At 35.7% G+C, this 21062-nt stretch overlaps 1 pseudogene; it reads right to left on the reverse strand.

Annotated features, from left to right (window-relative positions):
- Window positions 1-1213: 1213 nt before the first annotated feature.
- On the reverse strand, window positions 1214-2224 carry LOC150092952 (retinol dehydrogenase 12 pseudogene; annotated as a pseudogene).
- Window positions 2225-21062: the final 18838 nt, after the last annotated feature.

The raw sequence follows: 21062 nt of genomic DNA on the forward strand, positions 1-21062 counted from the left end.
GCTTGGCTTAATGTCGTCCAACCAACCGTATAGAAAGAAATCATCTAAACGCTGATGGCGCCATTCCGAAGGTATTGGCGATGTGGCTAACGCACGGAACAAGTCAATAAACAGGAATGAAAGAATGGTCGTCACCCGTATTTGCAAAACTAATTGCATGGTGTGTTTGCCTGTTGATTGGTAAATTACTTTCTATTAAATACTCCGAATCTGCATACCAGTCTATTGCATCCAATATTCACCTTAGGAGAAACATTTTTTCTGTTAATTTTCTCGAACAATGTACGTACGTGCAACTGACAAAATTAACAGAAAAAATGACGATCAATAATGAAGGTGTAGAAGAAGAAGCTGATGTTATAGAAACAGTTCGCAATATCAAATCCAAACTGACTAAAGTGATAGAGATGCAGGAAAACTTAAAAAGAGAGAATACGGAATTAGGAAAAGAAGTAAACCTCTTAAAAACCCAAATAGAACGTATGAGACAAGAAAGGGGTAAGGTTTACGGATAGAAGGAATAACAAGTGACAAGACAGACGATTTGTCCTTCATAATACAAACGATAGTCTAACTTTGGAATTCCCGTAACTGCAACAGATGTCACGTCAATCGATGTAGGATCGCAACGTAATAAAGCAAGGCACTGATCAGCGCAAATTTAAGTAGCAAACATATGAGGGAATAATACAGAATAATTCAGAAATCTGAGGACCTTCCCAATTTCTTTATCTGTTTCTATTTATACCATTGTTCACTTATTCTTTTTTCTTTTAGTTTTTGAAACTAAAAGAGATTTACTGTTTTGAAATGTGTGGATCGCCCTTTAAGAAATGTAAGTTTCCAGAACTGATCGAAAACTAGCAGTTTTCGATAAGTTCGGCAATGCGATCGAAATGATCTATGTGAGTTTTTTTTTTTTTTTTATTCAAATTAATGGAATAGTCAAATACCGAAATTATTGAGAAGATTGGTAGTCAAAGAGCTTTTCCGTTTGTCTAGTACCACGAAACACGTGCATTTCATAATAAAGAAGCAAACTGAAAAAAATAACTCCCAAACACCGTGAATTTTAATTTTCCCAACATAATACCCTTTAATCAGCTCTCGCATTACATTTCAAAAATGATAAAAGAATACATTTTACCTCTGAATTTAGGATGACAAATTTGAGAGTTTGACAATGTCAATGTGAGGGATGGAGATGTCATCTTCACTGGGCCAGATGTGTAAGAGTTTCAGACACTTTCCACAGCTTACGAGCGAGATCAACATCAAGAGCCGTGGGTGACGCCTTTTCAGGTTTACAATCCGCGAAATATTTTCCAGACACGTTTTCGAGTTTTTCATCTATGGCCACGTGAATAGATGTCTGGGCCCCTTCACTGGAACTCTTGGCAAAAGGAGTCAAGAATGGCACGATCACATATTTCCATAACCCTGTTTTGTTGCGGACGATGAGAGTGTTCACCATTCCAGGATGTACCGCATTCGCGGTGACCCCTGTTCCTTCCAGTCTCCGTGCTAATTCAAAAGCGAAGAGCATGTTCGCTAGCTTCGTATTGCTGTATATCTTGACGCCATGAGGAGCGTACTTTTGACAGTTCAGGTTGTCGAAATCCAAACTTCCTGCCCAATGAGCAATTGATGATACGACTACAATCCGTGAGGGGGCGCTTTTCTTGAGTACTTCGAGGAGGAGGTTGGTGAGCAAAAAGTGGCCGCAATGGTTGGTACCGAACTGCATCTCCAAGCAATCTTCGGTTCGTTGCAGATCGAGTGTAGGAGCAGCGGCAGCGTTGTTGATGAGGACATCGAGTCGTTGTTCGGTCTGCTGGAAGTCTTCAACGAATGCGCGCACTGATTTCAGAGAACTCAAGTCCAACTGTTTGATGACCACGTTTTCTTTACCAGTCGATCGCACGATGTCTAGGGCAGCTTCCTTTGCACGTTCAACACTCCTGCACGCCATGATCACTCGCGCATTCCTTCGTACAAGCTCCCTTGCTGTCTCTCTGCCGATACCGCAGTTTGCACCTGTGATGATCACCGTTTTCCCAGCCATGTCTCGAGTACTTTTACACTTGCCGGAAATCATTTTCAGATAAATTTTAATAATTGCAGAAATCGCAAGTGCGAAGATAGAAACGGATCCTAACAGACCAACTACCGAAGTGATCATATCTTCTTTCGTAAATGCCAATGTTGCTAACAAGTGACTCATGACAACCCCAATCTAACAACGTACTGCAGAAACTACTGCTTAGGTTTTTAAGAGAAAAATGTCCACTTTCAGAATACTGCGAATTCTACCGTTCCTTATCAGACGCAAACAATTTAAAGAATAGTGATGCTTCTTAAAGCGAAATAAATTGTATGTTTTGAGGATTTCGCGTAATGAGCGGTTGATCTGTGGTTTGCGTGATGAATCACGTAATGGAAAGTGTGTAATGAACTATCATTACACAGTTTTAAGGAATGTTTTTTTTTTAGATTTATTTATAGTTTTTCCTTGTCTTGTAAGAAAAGTTAACACACGATAAGTGCGGTCTTTATATGACCCCACCTATCGTATATAAAAAATTTTGCTAAAATTAAAAACAGGTCCTATGCAGACAGTATTAAGAATCTCTTAAAACTCTCAAAAGTGTTTTATTTATTTAAAAATAATAATAATTCAAGATTTCAGTTCTACAAACCAAACATCTCAACAATTAATAAAACACTATTATATTCTAAGAATACAACTTTTACGTTCATTTATTCAACTAAGTGGTAGATACAGCGACTTATTTAAGAACGCTTGTTACTGGATAAGAAGCGGGTATTTGGTTTCATCATTGCTGTCTTCAGCTTTAGTTGGCCTTCCAGGCGAATGTTTTTAAGAACCAGGTGCGGCTCGTGCATAGGCACTGCGGAACTGCAGTACCCCCAATTTTTCTCGATATATAAATATATTTATTAATTTATTTCTATTTGATTGTAATATTTAATTTTATCATCAACGACCCCATACAATTCTCTTATTTTGTATAAAAATAATAAAAATCCATCTTGTAGCACTTAGGACGCTAGCAGCACTGTGTTTACCACAGTAAATTAAGCAATTTAATAAAAAAATTAAAAGTTTCTTGTGTTCTGGACTCAAAATTCGATCTTGGGCTGTTCCGATCAAGAAAAACCTGTTCTTCCTCCCAAGCCCATATATTCTTCTATATTATGGTACAGAATCCTTCGGTAATTTTAAAGTACATAATTAGAATAACTAAATAAGTGAATATTTGAAGAACTATTTCGAAAAAAAAAAAGCGGTATATATAAGATTGCAAACAGGCTTTGAGATTCAGATTATTTATTTGTTATGCTGTCAAGATACTTCCGGCTTTAAACTGAAACATACTGATATACCGTATTTTTCGGACGATAAGACGCACCCCAAATTTATGAGACGATTTTTAGAAAAAAATATTTTATTATATAAAGATATTTACTTTATATAATAAAGATCTTTATTATATAAAGATATTGTTACAATCATTTGTATTAGCAATATTCAGTTCATCTTCACTCTCGGTGCTATCACTCCTCTCGTTAATGTCACCGTTCGTATTACTTTCTTCTGAACTATTGTTGTCACTCCAGTGGTGTAGCTCGAGCTTTTGCCACCCCTCTCAATGCACACCAAAAATACTACAAAAAGTCAAAACGACGTATAGGGAAATAAATTAAAACACTATGTTTATTTTTGAAGTAAAACTTTAATTTCAACATTCTAAAATGCTATTTTTCTTGCTTTTCTGTTAGCAAAATCGTCGATGACATTGTCGAAGCCTATTTCATAGTAATGTAGGTAATTCTTAATCAATTTTATTTAGAAAAACTCCTCTCACAACTAGCAACGCTTACAGCAACTCTGAGGAAAATTCGCTGTAGTATTACAATATTTGGAAACGAGTTCTCGAGACTGTACTTTAGAATTAACTGCAAAAGTTCACAATGTCGCCCGGGGAGGACCTCCCCCCCTCTAGCTACGCCTCTGGTGAGGACAGTTAAGATTTATTGAAGCATATTTCAAACAAGTCTGTTAAATGTTAAAGAAATATGTGTTTATGTGATGTACTTGTACAATAATCTTAATACAATCCATATAAGGGTTTCTAATTCAGTTGTTATGTGTGTAATATGATTTAACATTTAAAAAAAAAAGTATTTTTACAGTTAATGCAGTGTTATATATATATAACATGTAAAAAAGAAACATGAAAGCAAATTAAAAACTAATGCCAGCAGCACCCGGTGTTCCCAGGTGGCCACCATCCCAAGTACTGACCGTGCCCAACGCTGCTTAACTTCGGTGATCGGACGAGAACCGGTGTATTCAACCTAGTAATATTTTATTAACCATAAAGCATCTACATACATTCCAAATAAATATATATACATTTGTACATAGAATGCTTATTTTGATTGGCATTTTGATTTACATTCTTGGTCTTAATAATATATTATGTACAATTTATTTTTCCTTATTTTTAACATCAGTAATCTGCTCAGTGTCTACTTCTTCCTACAGTCCTTTTTACATGAGTTGAGCAGTATTTTTCTTTTAATGTAACATAACTTAGCCCTTTGTTATGTTTGACTTGACACTTTTACATTTGGCTGTGAACATTTTGGATTGTACATTATACATTTGGATTATACAGTTTGGATTATACAGATTATAGTTTGGATTATACAGATATAGTTGGGATTATACAGATATAGTTGGGATTATACATTATTAATTTATCATGAAGTGTTAAGCGCTGTTTACATATACCTTATCACTTTCAGATTGCAAATGTCTATATACATATGTAGTATTTGTTTTAACATAGAAAGAGAGGGTTACATTTTGGCAGATATTTGAGTTACCCACCGGATCAGCAAAATGTCGTCGACTTCTTCCACTATATAAACCGTCATTGACATTTTTTGATGCATAAAACTAAACTACTACCTCTATATAATTGTTCAAATATTATGCACAGAATTACAACTAATTATAGCATAAAGCAATTAATGTACAAGTGGTTATACAGCTTAATGAAGAAGTTTACAATATGCTTTTGCTTTTCTTTCGCTTATGTATATTTTATCGTGTATATGTTTTTTTTTTTTTTTTTTTTTTTTTTTTTTTTTTTAATTTATGGTGGGTCCTTTATTTCTATGATTTGCAGTTGTTCTTCAAATTCTGAGATGAGACCTATTTGTCGCCATTGGTGTTTTGTTATTTTGTTTCTGTTTATGGTATCTGTGATTGTTTCTTTTAATATGTTGTTTATTTTCTTCAGTATGTCTGGTCCTGTTTCCCTTCCGTAAATTTTGTCGCATCTGTATGTCCAAATCGAGTACATTGTTGTTATGATGATGATTGCTTTAGTTGTGTTAATTTTCCCTTCGTTTAACCAGTATAACGTGTGTTCTGTAAAGGGTTGTTTGTGTTTTATGAATGTTTGAACCGTGTTCCATATTCGGGAGGTGTGAGGGCAGTACATCATTAAGTGGTAAAGTGTTTCTGGTTGGGGGCAAAAATGACATCTGGCGGGGCCTTGAAGAGGGATTCCTTTCGCTGTGCACCACATTTTGGTGGGCAAACAAGCGTGGTGTACTTTGTAGTAGAAGGTTTTTAATTTGGGGTTTATGGGCAGATTGAAGGCTTTTTTAAGTGCCTTTGATAGTCTTAGTGTCCCTCTTTCAATCTCCCGGTGTTGTGGTGGTGGTATAACTGTGCGCGTGAGTTTGATATGTGCTGCTTTAGGTCTCATCTTCAAGAATTCGTTTATTCCTACGTATTTGTTAATGAAGTTGTAACCTTCCGCAATCTCGTGGAACATTCTGGGTGTTTTGCCACTCGAGCGCGGAAGGGAACATATTACTTTGTCGGGCATTATCTTCTGCATATAATATATTATATATGCGCTCCATGCTTTTTCCTCTGTGTAAGCTCTCTCTATGATTTTTGCTCTCGCACTTAGAGTTTTTAGGTGTACGTTTATTAAGCCGAGTCCTCCCGCCTCGATGTCATGGAATATTGTGGATCTTCTGATGGGTTCGTATTTGGAACCCCAGATGAACTTTGCGCATTCTCTGTGTATTCTGTCTACTGCTTGACCGTTGTAGTTGGTATTGTTCATGAGGTACCATATCTTAGACAGTAGGTATTGATTGCATATTTTAGCTTTACTTGTTAGTGATAGTTGTCTGTGTCTCATCTGTGTAATTTTCTTGGTTATTTTTGTATGTGCAAGCTCCCATTGTGTGTTGTGTTGGATTTGTTCTCCTATGACGATCCCCAGTAGTGGTAGGTGTTTGTCTATTTTTATGTCGTTCGGCATGGTAGGCCTTTTTACCCACCTGCCGACGAACATCGCTTGGCACTTGTGAAGGTTTACTTTGAGTGCTGACGCTTTTTCAAATTTTTTGAGTATGTTGTATGCGAGTGTGAAGGACTCGGCTGTAGTTACGGTTAGTATTACATCGTCGGCATAGGCGAGCACTTTTGTTTTTCCTTCACCTCCTATGTGAGTACCCGCTATGCCGGGATGCTTAGATATTTCTCGTATTACCGGCTCTAAGGCGAGACCAAAGAGGATCATAGAGAGACTGTCTCCTTGTCTGACCGAGCATTTAATTTTGACCGGTGCAGACAGTTTCTTGTTTATGATTAGGCGAGACTCTGCTGTGGTGTAAATATTTGAAATCAGATTCTGAAATTTTTTCCCAAAACCTGCAGCTTTGATGACTTCATGTAGGTAATGATGACTCACTGAGTCAAAGGCCTTTTCAATGTCGAGACCTACCAGTAGACATGGTTGTTGTGTTGCCTGGTAGTGCTCGTATATACATCGAATTTGAAGGATATTGTCCTCTATTTTTCGGCCTTTTATTCCGCAGGTTTGGGATTTGGATATGATCTGGTTTATGTGTCTCTGCACTCTTTCGGAAATAATTTTAGTTAAAATTTTTTGGTCTGTATTGAGAAGTGTAATTCCTCTCCATTGTGTCTCTTCGTTGTTTGCTGTGTCTTTCTTTTTGGGAATTAATGCTATGTAGCCGAGGTTGAACTGTTCTGGGATGCTCTCCGAATTGTGTATTTCGGATAGCATTTTCACAAATAGTGTCTCAAACATGGGGTAGTACGCTTTGTAAAACTCCGCAGTGAGGCCGTCGGGTCCTGGGGATTTGTGTAATGATAGGGATTTTATGATTTTCTTGCATTCTGTTGGCGTGATTGGTGAGTCTATGTGTTCTGCTTCCTTGTCTGTGAGTCTTGGTAGTTGTGTCAAGAAGTTTTGTGTTTCTGTTTCGTCATTTTCTTTTTCAGAGAATGTATTCGTGTATTGTGAGTGGAAGAATCGGAGGAGATTTGCATCTCCCTCGATTTCTACCCCCTCGTGTTTTATTTTATTAAATTGAGCTTTCTGCTTTTTTTGCTCTTCAAAGAGCCACGCAGCTTTGGTCCTTCCTTCATCTTGTTCCATTGTTTTTATTTTAGCGCGAACCCAGGCCCCTTCAGCCTCTTTTATTTCAATTTGTTTTAGTTTTGCTCTGAGTGCATTAATGGCTATTTTATTTTCTGGAAGGGTTCTGTCTGTGTTGTATTTCTGCATTAGTTCTTTAATTATGTTTATTTTTTCTTTGTTTGTGTTGTATTTTTTTTGTTTCACTATCTTTATGGCGGCTTTTTTTACTTGTATTTTAAATTTGTTCCATGCCTCCGTTACATTTGTTATTTTTATTATATTGTCTAGTATTTGTTTAATTTCCGATGTAAATTGATCTGTGTTAATAATGCTGTTATTTAGTTTCCATAGTGGGTAGTTTCTGTTAGTGTATATGTTGCTGTCTAAGGTCTCAAGGGACAGTTTAGCCTTGACCAAGTGGTGGTCACTAAAAGTTAGTGGTGCATGGCAAACTTCCTTAACAGTGGACTTTAGATGCTGGCTTATGTATATTCTGTCTAGCCGTGAGGCATTGGTGGGGGAAAAATGTGTGTACTCCCTCCGTGTAGGATATAGTATGCGAAATGTGTCCTTTATATTACATCGTTGTATTATGTGTGTGAAGTTGTTCTTTGTTGAAGTGTTTTTAATTTCCTTGTCTATATTGTTGTTTTCGGTAAAGTTCATGTCCCCGGCTGCTATGATGTTTTTTATGTTTAGCATTTTATTTCCAAGTGTTTCCCAGAAGTGTTTTTTGTTGTTGTGATCAGCAGGGCCGTAGATGTTTATTAACGACACTATTTGATCTCCCCAGACCACTTCAACCTCGAGGGCTCTGTGTTCTATTATGGTGCTGTGGGATATGATTTGTATGTTGCTTTTTTTTCTTATGAGGGTTGATAATCCTGCAATGCCATTACCTTGTGCTGGCTCGCCAACGATGTAGTAATGACATTGCAGGCTTCTGTGAAATTTTTTTTCTGTTTCTGAGTCTGTGTTTAGTCTCGTGTCTTGTAGCATTACAATGTCTGTGTGGTTCTGATGTATCATGTTTCTTAATAATTTCTGTGACTGCTGACTGTTTAGACCATTGCAATTAATGCTCACTATATTAATTGGTTTCTTCATAATTTTTGAAATCAGCAGTTCTTTCCTCTCTGAGTTTTTACTTTATCTTTTTCTCTTTTTGCTTTTACATTAGGTGTAAATTTCATTCTGTTCCTTCTATGTGGGGTGAAAGCACTTGGACTTTTTCCATTTCCACCCAGATTTTCTGGACTTATAGTAAGCTCCTCTTTATCATTCTTCTTGACAAATTCTTTTTTTCCTGCCATGTCTTCTCTGCAGTTTTGTTCCTGAGAGGTTATGCAAGATGTTTCGGCTTCTTGCAGTTCATCTTTTCCGGCATTTTTTTTTTCTTCTGTAATGTCCTCTCTACATATATTTTCTTCAGAGGTTACACGTGGTGTTCCATCGATGTTAGCCAAACGAACGGCTGCAGATCAGCCAAGTACACAAAATGAGCTGGAAAAAGCAGACGATGTTCAAGAGAACAACTTAGAAGACATGCAACTGAAGAAAGTAAACGGAAAAAATACTATCTTCGGATGTATTTTTTCCGTTTACTTTCTTCAGTTGCATGTCTTCTAAGTTGTTCTCTTGAACATCGTCTGCTTTTTCCAGCTCATTTTGTGTACTTGGCTGATCTGCAGCCGTTCGTTTGGCTAACATCGATGCGTATGTCTGCCCAGGACATTCTTTCATGTTATGGCCTATTCGGTTACACTGCTCGCATTTCGGAGCACTGCATTCTTTCCTTAAGTGACCAATTTTCCTGCAGCGAAAGCATGCAGGGGGGCGTCCTGGGATGATTACTATTCCCGTCATTTTTTGAACTTTAATGAGATACGGTATTTCTTCAGTTTTGGCGCCTTCGTTCAAGGTGATGGTTACTTTTCTTTTGTTAGAAAGGACATGTGCCCACTCTTTGTCCCTGGTGTTACTGGTGACTTGTTCAATGCATTCGATTTTTCCAAATTTTTCGAAGTGCATTGACACCAGTCTGTTTGGGATTTGGGGGGGGTAACCAGTGTATAGTAATATCTATCTTACGATTTTTAGATATTGGCAGGATTTTGCATTTACGTTTACATACATCCAATTCTTTAAAATTTACAAACGTTTCTTTTACAGCAATGGACTTAAAGGAAATAAGGAAAATATAATTATATTTGAGGACACCGAGGTGCCAGACATCTGAACCTCTTACCTTGGATTTGAGGCTTTCGATGATGTCTTCCTCGGTGTACGCAGCTCCAGCTGGGTCGCACTGTAAGATGCAGGCCTTACTCCAGTCCAATTCCTCTGGCAGGTTTATTGAAGATATGATGTCTACGTTGGTATCCATGGAAGAAACTGTAGCGTTTCCCGATAAATTATTTTTCGATCCGTTTACTTTGGTGGAGTTCTCTTGACGAACGGCCAGACTAGGGTCGGTCGGATTACTTGACGATGTTCCCGAGACAGTAGCCATTTTCACGGAAAGCATTTAGCAATCGTGGGCGAGGGCACTGCTAATCGCCTTACGACGCTCTTAATCCTTCAACAAAGCACTAAACACTATGGACGCGGAGCACAATAAAACACGTCTGCTCTGGTCAGGGTCCAAGCAAAAAGTGGTGTATTCAACCTAGTATGGCCGCTGGCACATTTAACAAATTTTGTTAAAACGGCATATAAATACTGATTCCCATTATGATCCACGAACATTTTAATGTTTATATAATTGAATATGAAATTTAGACAAAATAAACATCATTCACCAGATTTTAAGAACGGTTTTATGATATTACTACCAAGAAGTATTTAAATACAAATTCTTTCCATCTAAAGAATTTTCGGATTTTAAGAATGTTAAGAAAATAAAAATCTGATGCATATGCATGCAGACAAATGTATTACTTTTTTTTTTTTATTTTTTTTTTTTATTAACATATTGCGCCAGTAATCGAACTTTGCTAACAGCTTCGGTATAGTGTACAGATTCGTATTTTAATGTTGCCTTCGGACCATAAGACGCACCCCAATTTTCAGTCGATTTTTCTATGTAAAAAGGTGCGTCTTATGGTCCGAAAAATACGGGTATTTCGTTTTATACTAATATGTTAACTTGACTATCGTCACACTTGGTCTATACTACAATACAGATTCCCGCTTAGATGCTGGGTAAATATGTTGAGTGGATATCGAATCCTATTATGGACTGGATGTTTTTGAAAATCTTTTAAAGCAGTAGACAATTTTCATAGCCTCGCTTTAAACCGCTATCGAATTTCCTACCGCTTTCGATCCACGGTATTAATCAAATATGTTTGCGATCTCACCCACCTTTAGCCAAGAAATGCACAAGAAGACCCAAGAAGCAAATAGGGACTAAAAGATTGCCAAACTATATCTCGGTAGTCCCAAGTGATGCAATTAATCGTGTTTAACGTCTACGAGGGAAGACTCTTGAAGACTCTGCTCAATATCTATGGAAGGGCAGCTACATATAAGGCAAATATTAACCGCGATAATCATCAGAAATCACTGATGAAAAGAATATCATGATTGGTCACTAAAACTTTGAATGCCCTTGATTATGAAGCGGCGAATCAGATCAGATGCACGTCATAGCGAGATGAGAGCTATTAGCGTAATGCGGCACTGTCCGTCGCGCAGTTCCACTGTGTTTATATGCAGTTTGCGCCAGTAGTAGAGTGCTCGCAGTGCTTATTGTGTTTACTCCGTCTTTTTAAACATTTGTACATTACAATTAAAGAGATAACATTTGTTATAGTGTTTATTTTAGAACATTATTAGAGTTATGATAATGGATTTTATTTTTAAGTAATTTTGAATTATACCAAACTGTATAATTTTATCGATAATAAACAATGTTTAATTTTTAATTTAATTTTTACCATAATTTTGATATTTTATCCAAACACGTATACACTGTACTTACAGTGTGTAAGTACAGTGTATACGTGTTTTCACGATTTCAAGCCACGAGCCGCCACTGTCAAGCACGACTCAATTTGAATCACGTGTGAAAATTGATTCACAGCAGCAGGCTGTGCCGAGACAGAACAGCATGCTGACGCATTTTTGGATACTCGAGATTTCTGCTCATGTTTTCTTCTTAAAGAAGGAGCGCCATCTGTGCATACACTTACTAAATTACAGAAATTAATTTTACTTTCCGACATTTATCTTTAAAAACATTATGACGTCAATGAGTCAGTAATATCAGTGGACTCATCTAAGGCAATCGAAAAATAAGTATCTTCATTTTAGCACTTTTTTGAAGCTGTTCAGTAAGGTTGATAGCTAATTGATGTCGTCGTTCGGTTATAGTTCTTCGTGAAAAAAGAAGTTGTTTGTATTGATTAACTTTATCTGAATCCAAACATGCTACAACTTCGACAATGCACTATTTTATGCTGTAGTAAATACTTTATTCTCCTTCTTAATTGTCTTGTGTTCACATTTGGCATATTTGGGATATCAAATAGTTAAAAAAATAAATAAATAAACAAATTAAAGAAAAACTTTTACTCGTTTTTATAAAACGACAATACATGCAACAGTACTGCAATATAGCAAACACGTGCATTATTTTTAATCAAAGTGTGGCGCCCTCTAGTGACAAATAATATAGATGATTGTGTGCTAATCATTGAACAAGGGACAGATCGCTAATAGCGTTTTTTTTTTTAATATTGTGCTTTAAAAATAATTAGATATTATTATTATATTAAATATTAAAAATAATTAAATATTTTAAAATATAATTAATTAAAACACCGCCGTTTGAGAATGTATAATTTGTAAACGATGAAGATGTGTAATTAACAAAATGACATCTAGCCTTTTTAACTTCAATGACTTTTTAACACAACGATTACAAAAATTGTACTCGTTTTTAAAATATCAATAAAATTTAATTAATTAATTAATAGAAAGTATGTAGTTCTGTAGTTATTTAATGTCAATTTTTATAAAGACTCGAACATCGGAGAACCAGATAATCCTTTGTGATCATCTAACAATACGCGACATCTCATCAAAAAAAACATCAAATTGAAGTTTTACGCTGTCTTTTAAAACACTACCTAATTACATATTAATGCGGCGACAATAGCAGCTGCAATTTACATAGTCTGTGTTTCTTTGCCACTGTTGCATTACTGTTCTAGTCGGCATAGAAAATCGGTCTTCTTTTGCATTTCAGCTGACTTTTCGTAATACATAACGAGACTTTTTTCTGTAGTCACGTAAAGGGGTTACTTGGAGTTCTTGCACTGTAGTCCTTAGGTAAACGATGCAGCAATGTACCAACCATCTACAATATTTCCAAATTATTCTGCTATTGAGTGCCATGGAAATTTACCGTTCCATGTTGTACTCTGTCCAAAAAGAAACCGAACGTTTCGAAAATACGAGAAACTAGTGGCGCCACCTGTTGTGTCGTTTTGTTATCGAAAGCGACAACCTTCATTAGTGTTGTGTCAACTGTTTATGACATTTGTTTCATTAGAAGCCGAGTTATAGCGCCAAGAGTGACCGTGTGTTTTGACGAACGGTCGACAAATGAGTTTCAAACAGAGCTGCGATTGACTTTTGTGTTAAACTTGGTAAGCGTTTTACCGAAACGCATCGCATGCTCCAAAAAAGCATACGGTGATGAATGCTTATCTCGTACTCAAGTTCACGAGTGGTTTAAGCGATTTCAATGTAGTCGTGAGACGCTTGAGGACGACGAAAAGCCGGGCTGTCCAAAAACTGGACTGAGCGAAGTTAACATCCAAAAAGTGCGTGATTTCATCAAAGAAAAACCGAAATCGTCTGTGAGATTGATTGAAGATGAATTAATGATTCTAAAATCAACTGTGCACAACATTGTGCACAAACAAAGCGCCGAAGTGCTGCGTGGAGGCCATCAGAAGAGGGGCATCCGAAAAAAAGTCGCTTGGAGAAGTCAAAAGTAAAGACAATGCTGATTTGCTTCTACGATTCCAAGGACATTATCCACAAAGAATTCGTTCCGCCCGACCAATCGGTGAACGGTGAGTTTTATCTCGAAGTTTTGAAGCGATTGATAGCGAGAATTCGTCGCGTACGGCATTGACGTCGTGACGACCGACCGTCCGTCAAAACACACTGTCACTCTTGGCGCTATAACGGCTTCTGATGAAAGAAATGTCATAAACAGTTGACACAACACTAATGAAGGTTTCCGCTTTCGGCAACAAAAAGATACAACAGGTGGCGCCATCATTAGTTTCTATTTTCGAAATGTTCGGTTTCTTTTTGGACAGAGGTGTACATTTAACTCTGACATCTGATCCTGTTTCATTCAGCAGCAAACAACATATTCGATGGCTTTCCCTCGCAGTATCGGATGACGAACGTACTTCTTTCACAGTTAATTTTCTTAAAATTTTAAGATATGCAATAAATGAGGAAAAAACAGTACCACAGTAATCTGAGAATTTTCTTTAGAAAGTATGGCAGAAAGTTAGCAATAAATTGACCAGATGTGAGTACCGAACTGAATTTCCAAGTTATCTTCTGACAGTTGTGAATCTGGCTTAACCTTGGAAGTGTTGTTAATGTATAACACGTTAATGTTTAACGAATGCAAGTCCTGATTTCAAGAATTAGTTCAGTTGGTGTAGACGAGTCCTTTGATTGGGAAGACCAGAATGCCATCTGCGACGTGAAGAACCTTATCTGGGGTTTTCAATGGAGGTAGACTGGATTTTTCTTCCCTCAAAATCGAAAAAGTCGACCGGTGAACACACGCGGATCTACAGGCATGAATACTTCCCCTGATGGGATGCAACAGAGGAATTGCAACCGACATTAGGGGACTCAACCCATCTTGCAAATATGAGAATCGGATGGGTGGATTTCATGGAACTCATTCCCACCTGTTTGACGACAACATGACGTAAATGAAATGACAACTCCCTGTATAACTCCTTTCATGTATATCAATGTTTTAACAATTCCTTGATTTTTTTAAGGCTTCTAAAATAGTTAACGTTGAGATTGGATCAAACACCTTTTCGAAATCAATAAATGCTAGACCTAAGTGGTTTTGGTATTCATTTGTTTTTTTCGATGATTTGTATTATAGCATATATAAGATCAGTAGTGCGTGATCGACGAATATTTATTCTCTAGAAAGGAAGGCGAATCATAGAACCTTATTCATTAGGTCATCAGACACGTGATGCTTAAATGATCTACATGAAGGTGCACTGAAATACATTAATGTATTATGGCGCTCAAAAGAAGCGAATGCATAGAAAGAAAGCGAGGTCAAGTTCTTCTGTTTGAAACCTTTTTTGTTTCTATGGAATTCTCTACGAGTGTCTAAACGTAACGTGAACGCAATCAATAATTGAGATATCGAATTATGACCGGCATCTGAAGTCAATAAACGTCCTTCTCCGTGCAGCTCGTGAAATGTTGTCAAAGTTGCCAATGTAGCTGTCGGTCAAAAAAAAAAAAAAAATCAGCTAATGCCTTTTTATTCCCGTATAGTAGGCGAGGCCATTTAGCCCTATCTAACTTTTGGAGACTGAGTGGGCAGTTCAATCTCCACTGGTACCAATCAGAGACAGATGGCCCAAGGCTATCACTAATTAAGCGGTACACAGTGAAGAGAGACGACTCAAATGTGCCGCCATCTCGTGGTCCCTAACCCTAACACAAATATATTTAATGTCTGAAATAATGTGGGTTCTACGGTCGATTTTCTTGAGTTTACAGGACGAAAAACCCGAGTTTCCGGGAGGAAAAACCTGCTTGCCCGTGCCAGAGATCGACTAACTCGGGAACCGGTCGAAAAAAGCTTAGAAAAATTTCCTCTAGTCGCCGACTAGACTCGAAACCAAGACTTCCTTCGTGCGGCCAAGCGCGGTGGTATGCAAACGCCACATCCACCGAGCTACACAGGCTCTGTAGCTGTCGGTTGATTTGAATATTATTTATAGATTTTAAAATTAGTTTGATATCAAAATTAATTTCATATTGTTTAACCTTTAAACCAACTTTGAGGATTGGTTGCTGAAAATGAAAAACTTACTTATTTGGAACTGGAATATAAAAAAAAATTCTACAACAACGAGAAACGGTTGTCTTAAACCTTGACTTAATTTTTTGGAAATTATAAAGCACTCCAAGTAATACTTCTTAGGCAAACATTTTGTTACAGGTTTTGTTGTGTTATTTTTACTCTATGTCGAAGCGAAGTATTGCTATAAAATATTGTAAAAACTCAGATAAACCTAGCTAAAAGGACAAACGTAATTAATACGACTGAGGAACTGCAGCACCTCCAATTTTCTCGATATATAAATATATGTATTTATTTATTTATATTTACTTGTAATATTTAATTTTATCATCAATATCCTATGCAATTCTCTTATTTTGTATAAAAAATAATAAAAATCCATCTTGTAGCACTTAGGAGGGCGCTAGCAGCACTGTGTTTACCACAGTGTCATATTGCTACGCGCGCAAGCATATGCACGTCATAGTGAGATGCGAGCTATTAGCGTTATGCGGCACTGTCCGTCGCGCAGTTCCACTGTTGTTTAGATGCAGTTTGTTTGTAAACGACATTACAATTAAAGGATTTAATCGTAATGTCCAAAAATTGTAAACCCATTCCTTTAATTACAATTAAAGGAAACGATTTTATTTTTAAGTAATTTTGCATTATACTAAAGAGTATAATTTTATCGATAATAAACATAATTGTATCGATAATAAACAATATTTTTCATGTTTAATTTTTTAATTAAAAAATTTAATTTAATTTATATATATAATATACACTTTGAAGAAGGAGAAAGGAACTGACTATGGAATATACATATATATATATATATTTCTCAGTTAAAACTTCATTGGCTACAGCATTGCCGTTTAATTTAGACAAATTATTTCGCTAATTTTAAATAAAATTAAATATTTCAAACAAATTCCAAATTGGGAGAAAGGAACTGACTATGGAATATATATATATATATATATATATATATATATATATTTCTCCTTCTTCAAAGTGTATATTAAGGTGACTCGTTTGGATTTTTGAGTATTTAACTTAAGTAACAATTAACAATTATCTAAATATTTAAATTTAAATTATTTTTATTTATAACCACACTATGAAATATTATTCGAAATTTTATAAACATTGTATATATAATATATGAAAATCGGTAATAAAAATTTTGAATTTTTTTGAAATATTTAATTTTATTTAAAATTAGCGAAATAATTTGTCTAAATTAAACAACTCCTTAAAAAATTAATAATGGTAACAATTGAAATTAATAATGAAGGAACAAGTTATTATTATATTATAGTAGAAAAAAAAAGTCCTTTTTAGGACTTCCAGGGTAACAAATGGCAATGCTGTAGCCAATGAAGGTTTACTGAGGCTCGGCTATTGCCGTTATCCAGCCATGACTAGAGCTTTTTAGCTCAATATCACTCCATCCACACAGATTTACTTCATTCAGATGACGGGATAAAGAGTCAAGGACTCAGTCCATCGCCCAGTTCTTTTAAGAACTTTAAGAACTTAAGTTATTATAGTAATTACGATATTTTACGATATTCTAAACTTAACTTACTAAATTGACAAAGGCATGGATTTTATTTTTAAGTAATTTTGAATTATACCAAACTGTATAATTTTATCGTAATAAACAATATTTTTTCATCTTTAATTTTTTTTTAATTTTTCAATAGTTTTGATATTTTATCCAAACACACTGTACTTACAGTGTGTATGTATATTTCGAAAGTTGCAGCACCCCCACGATTTTAATCCACAAGCCGCAACTGAATGAACTTTTTTTTTTTACTTTATTTTAGTACATATACTATTAAAATAAGTAAGTAAAAATTAAAGTAAAAATTGTGGAAGTATATCTTAGCGTGACTCTCTCCTAAGCTCAGTCGGTTTCAATGATTACAATGCATACCCTTCGTTTGGAAACACTCTGGTTCGCATGATAAAATAGGTTTAGGATGGGAAGGATGTAACATTATCGGTTTATGATGTGAAGATCCTTGATCAGAGCTTTTCATCTGATAACTAGGGTTTTTCATTCCTCAAAACAGACAAACTGACCAGGGAACACGCGCAGTATACATACGAAAATACTATAGGCAGGGCTAACCATCCTATCCTGGAGTAAGAGTTAGGAAATACATGGGTAGTTGAACAGTTAACAATATGATAAGTTTACAAATGTACCTATTGTGTCTTTTTATTTTAGTGCTAACTAATTCTTATAATTATTGTTGATCTATGTACGATATATTCCTGCTTGTTCTTATCTTTATCAGTTTTCTTCTTCTTTTTTTTTCTGCTTTTCATTTTTCATTTTTCATTTTTTTCTTCTTTTTTTTTTCCTTGCTTGTTCTTTACAATTTTTCTTTTTAAGTTACTCCCCATTGTGTTACCTCGATTGTGTGTTTGACTATAATTCACTTGTTCAAATGTCTTTTAGAAATTTTCCACTTTTGAACACGAAATATAAATGACTTTTTGCCATTTACATTTTGATTACGACTATAATACACCCCTAAAGTCCTAAAAAAGGACTGGGAGATGGACTGAGTCCGCGACTCTTTATCCCTTCATCTGAATGAAGAAAGTCTGCTTGGATGGGGTGTTATTGAGCTAAAAGCTCTATTCATGGTGGGTAATGGCAATAGCCGAATCTCAGTTAAAACTTCATTAGCCATAGCAGGGTTTCCCAAACTGTGTTCCGGAGAACACTGGTGTTCCGCGGAAGGTGAATAAGTGTTCCGCGAGAAGTTCTCTGGAATTTGTCATTTTAGTTTTCTACGTAGCTCGAGTCAACGTAGCTCGAGCCAGTGAGCTTCAGCCAGCCTTTACAAGTGTGCGTGTTGCTTGGAAAAATTAAGTTACAACCAACTTTTTATGACGATGTTATTGACCATTCATAAAGAAGAACCGTAGGGTAGAATTTGTATTCAAGTAGCTAAATTGAAAAAGATAGAATATCATTTGTAAAATAAATGTTGTATTTGTATGATTAAATGTACATAAATTTCTAAATATATAGTTGTAAATGGTCAGTAATTCATTATTCCGCTAATCAGACTTCAATCACACCTCTCGCTCCGTGAATGATAACAAGAGCAAGCGTGAATTTCAAGACCAGCATTCGCCCCTGCAAATGTTAGTGACCAAGCTGTGTATTCTAAAACATGGAAATATTCACGAATTATCGTATATTTTCACACATCGAAATCTTTCAACAATCGGGAAAGAGAATACCGCTGTTTATGACCGATCATAAAAATTGCCTGCAAGCCGATTTCAGCAATGGGCGGTGTATTATCCTCTTTTCTGTCCAATTAATAATTAATTAATCGTTAATTAATTATTAATTAATACATTACTAAATAACAAGGTGTTCCGTTAAAATTTCAGGATTTGTGAAGCGTTCCGTAGTAGGAAAAGTTTGGGAAACTCTGGGCTACAGCATTGCCATCCATTACCCTAGAAGTCATCTGTACTATAATACACCCCTTATAGTCCTTATAAGGACTGGCTTAAAGGGGAGAAGCAAGAATGCTTTTTATCTTCGCCGTTATCTGTAGAGGATGGTGTAGGGGTAAGGTGTTATTGAGCTATTAAAGCTCTGATCATGGCAGGAGGGTAACAGCAATAGCCGAGCCTCAGTTAGAACTTCATTGGCTACAGCATTGCCATCCATTATCCTAGAAGTCATCTGTTCTATAATACACCCCGTTCTGCATTTTAATTATTTCTATATTTCATATTTTATTTAAAAATAGGTGTACTTAATTCGTATGGATTTTATTTTTAAATTTATTTTGTTCGTTCGTTTATTTATTTATTTTTAGATTTTCCCTTTCTGAATCGATATTTCGGATCATTAATATATATTAATTTCTCAATTTAATAATTCTTCAAAATATTCTTACAAATATTTCTTTTTCATTCGTTAATATTTGGCCATGTTTATTTCTTATTGGTCTTATTTTTATTAGTATTTTTTTCCTGATATTTTACAGTTTGTTTATATCGTCATTCGCTACTTTTCAATACTACTATCTTTATTTGATATCTTTAGCATTCTTCTGTCCATTTTTCCATGTGCTATTTCCTGTATAAATAATGGGTGAAGTATTTGTTGCCGTTTATAATTCAAGCACATTTTGTCGAGATCCGATTTCCCTTTAAAATAATGGGTAAATGATATCCAAGGATTACTACTGGTTTTGATAATTAAAAGAATGATAGTATTACATTTGATTTGTAGGCGAGGCCGTTTTTAGCCCTATCTAACTTTTGGAGACTGAGTGGGCAGTTCAATCTCCACTGGTACCCAATCGGAGATAGCTTGCCCAAGGCTATCACTAATTAAGCGGCACGCAGTGAAGAGTGAAGGCTCAACAAGTGCCGCCATCTCGTGGTCCCTAACCCTAACACTCGATTTTCTCGAGTTTAAGGGACGAAAAACCCGAGTTTCCGGGAGAAAAAACGCGTTTGCTCGTGCCAGAGATCGACTAACTCGGGAACCGGTCGAAAAAAGGCTTGGAAAAATTTCCTCTAGTCTCCGACTGGATTCGAAAGCAAGTCTTCCTTGTTTGCTGATTTTTTTTTTTTTTTTTACATTTAATTTGTCAGCATACTAAATTGTAGTTGAGCACCTCCTCCATTAGAGATGGAGGTTACCAATAACACATGATGAAATCCATTATCCTGACACCCATTCAGGTCACCTGGACTACATAATGCTTCTATTATTTATTTCACTTATTTCGTTTCTTTTTGAAATGTTTCGTAAAATATATCACTATATTCACTGTTACTATCAGCATTATTTCTTGGTACATATACAGTTTGCACTATAATATAATATAATTTAATGTCAATTATATTATATGATGGTTTGATCTTAAATATACATGTATTATATAACAGAACGTATTAAAATAATTATATTACGAAATACAGAATATTATAATATATTTTGTATATAACAATATATTATTATTATATACTTTTATATATTATTATTATTATATAATTTTATATATGTATCAGAGAATTTTAAATATCTTGATGCTTTTTAAAATATATCAAATTGCAAAAATTCTACGTTCACCTTTTCATAAACCCACCTTTAAACGTGATTATAGTCGTCCACTGGAACTAACTGGATACAGTAGTCCTTATAAGGACTGGCTTAAAGGGCGAAGCAAGAATGCTTTTCATCTTCCCCGTTATATCTGTAGAGGACAGTGTAGGGATAGGGTGTTATTGCGCTATTAAAGCTCTGATCATGGCAGGAGGGTAACAGCAATAGCCGAGCCTCAGTTAGAACTTCATTGGCTACAGCATTGCCATCCATTACCCTCCAATCACATGCACGTTACATCCTTATTATCCTTATAAGGACTGGCTTAAAGGGACGAAGCAAGAATGCTTTTCAT

Source organism: Typopeltis vanoorti, chromosome 24 (assembly GCF_054136105.1).
Source record: "Typopeltis vanoorti isolate ZY-2024b chromosome 24, IOZ_Tvanoo_1.0, whole genome shotgun sequence".
Lineage (NCBI taxonomy): Eukaryota > Metazoa > Arthropoda > Arachnida > Uropygi > Thelyphonidae > Typopeltis > Typopeltis vanoorti.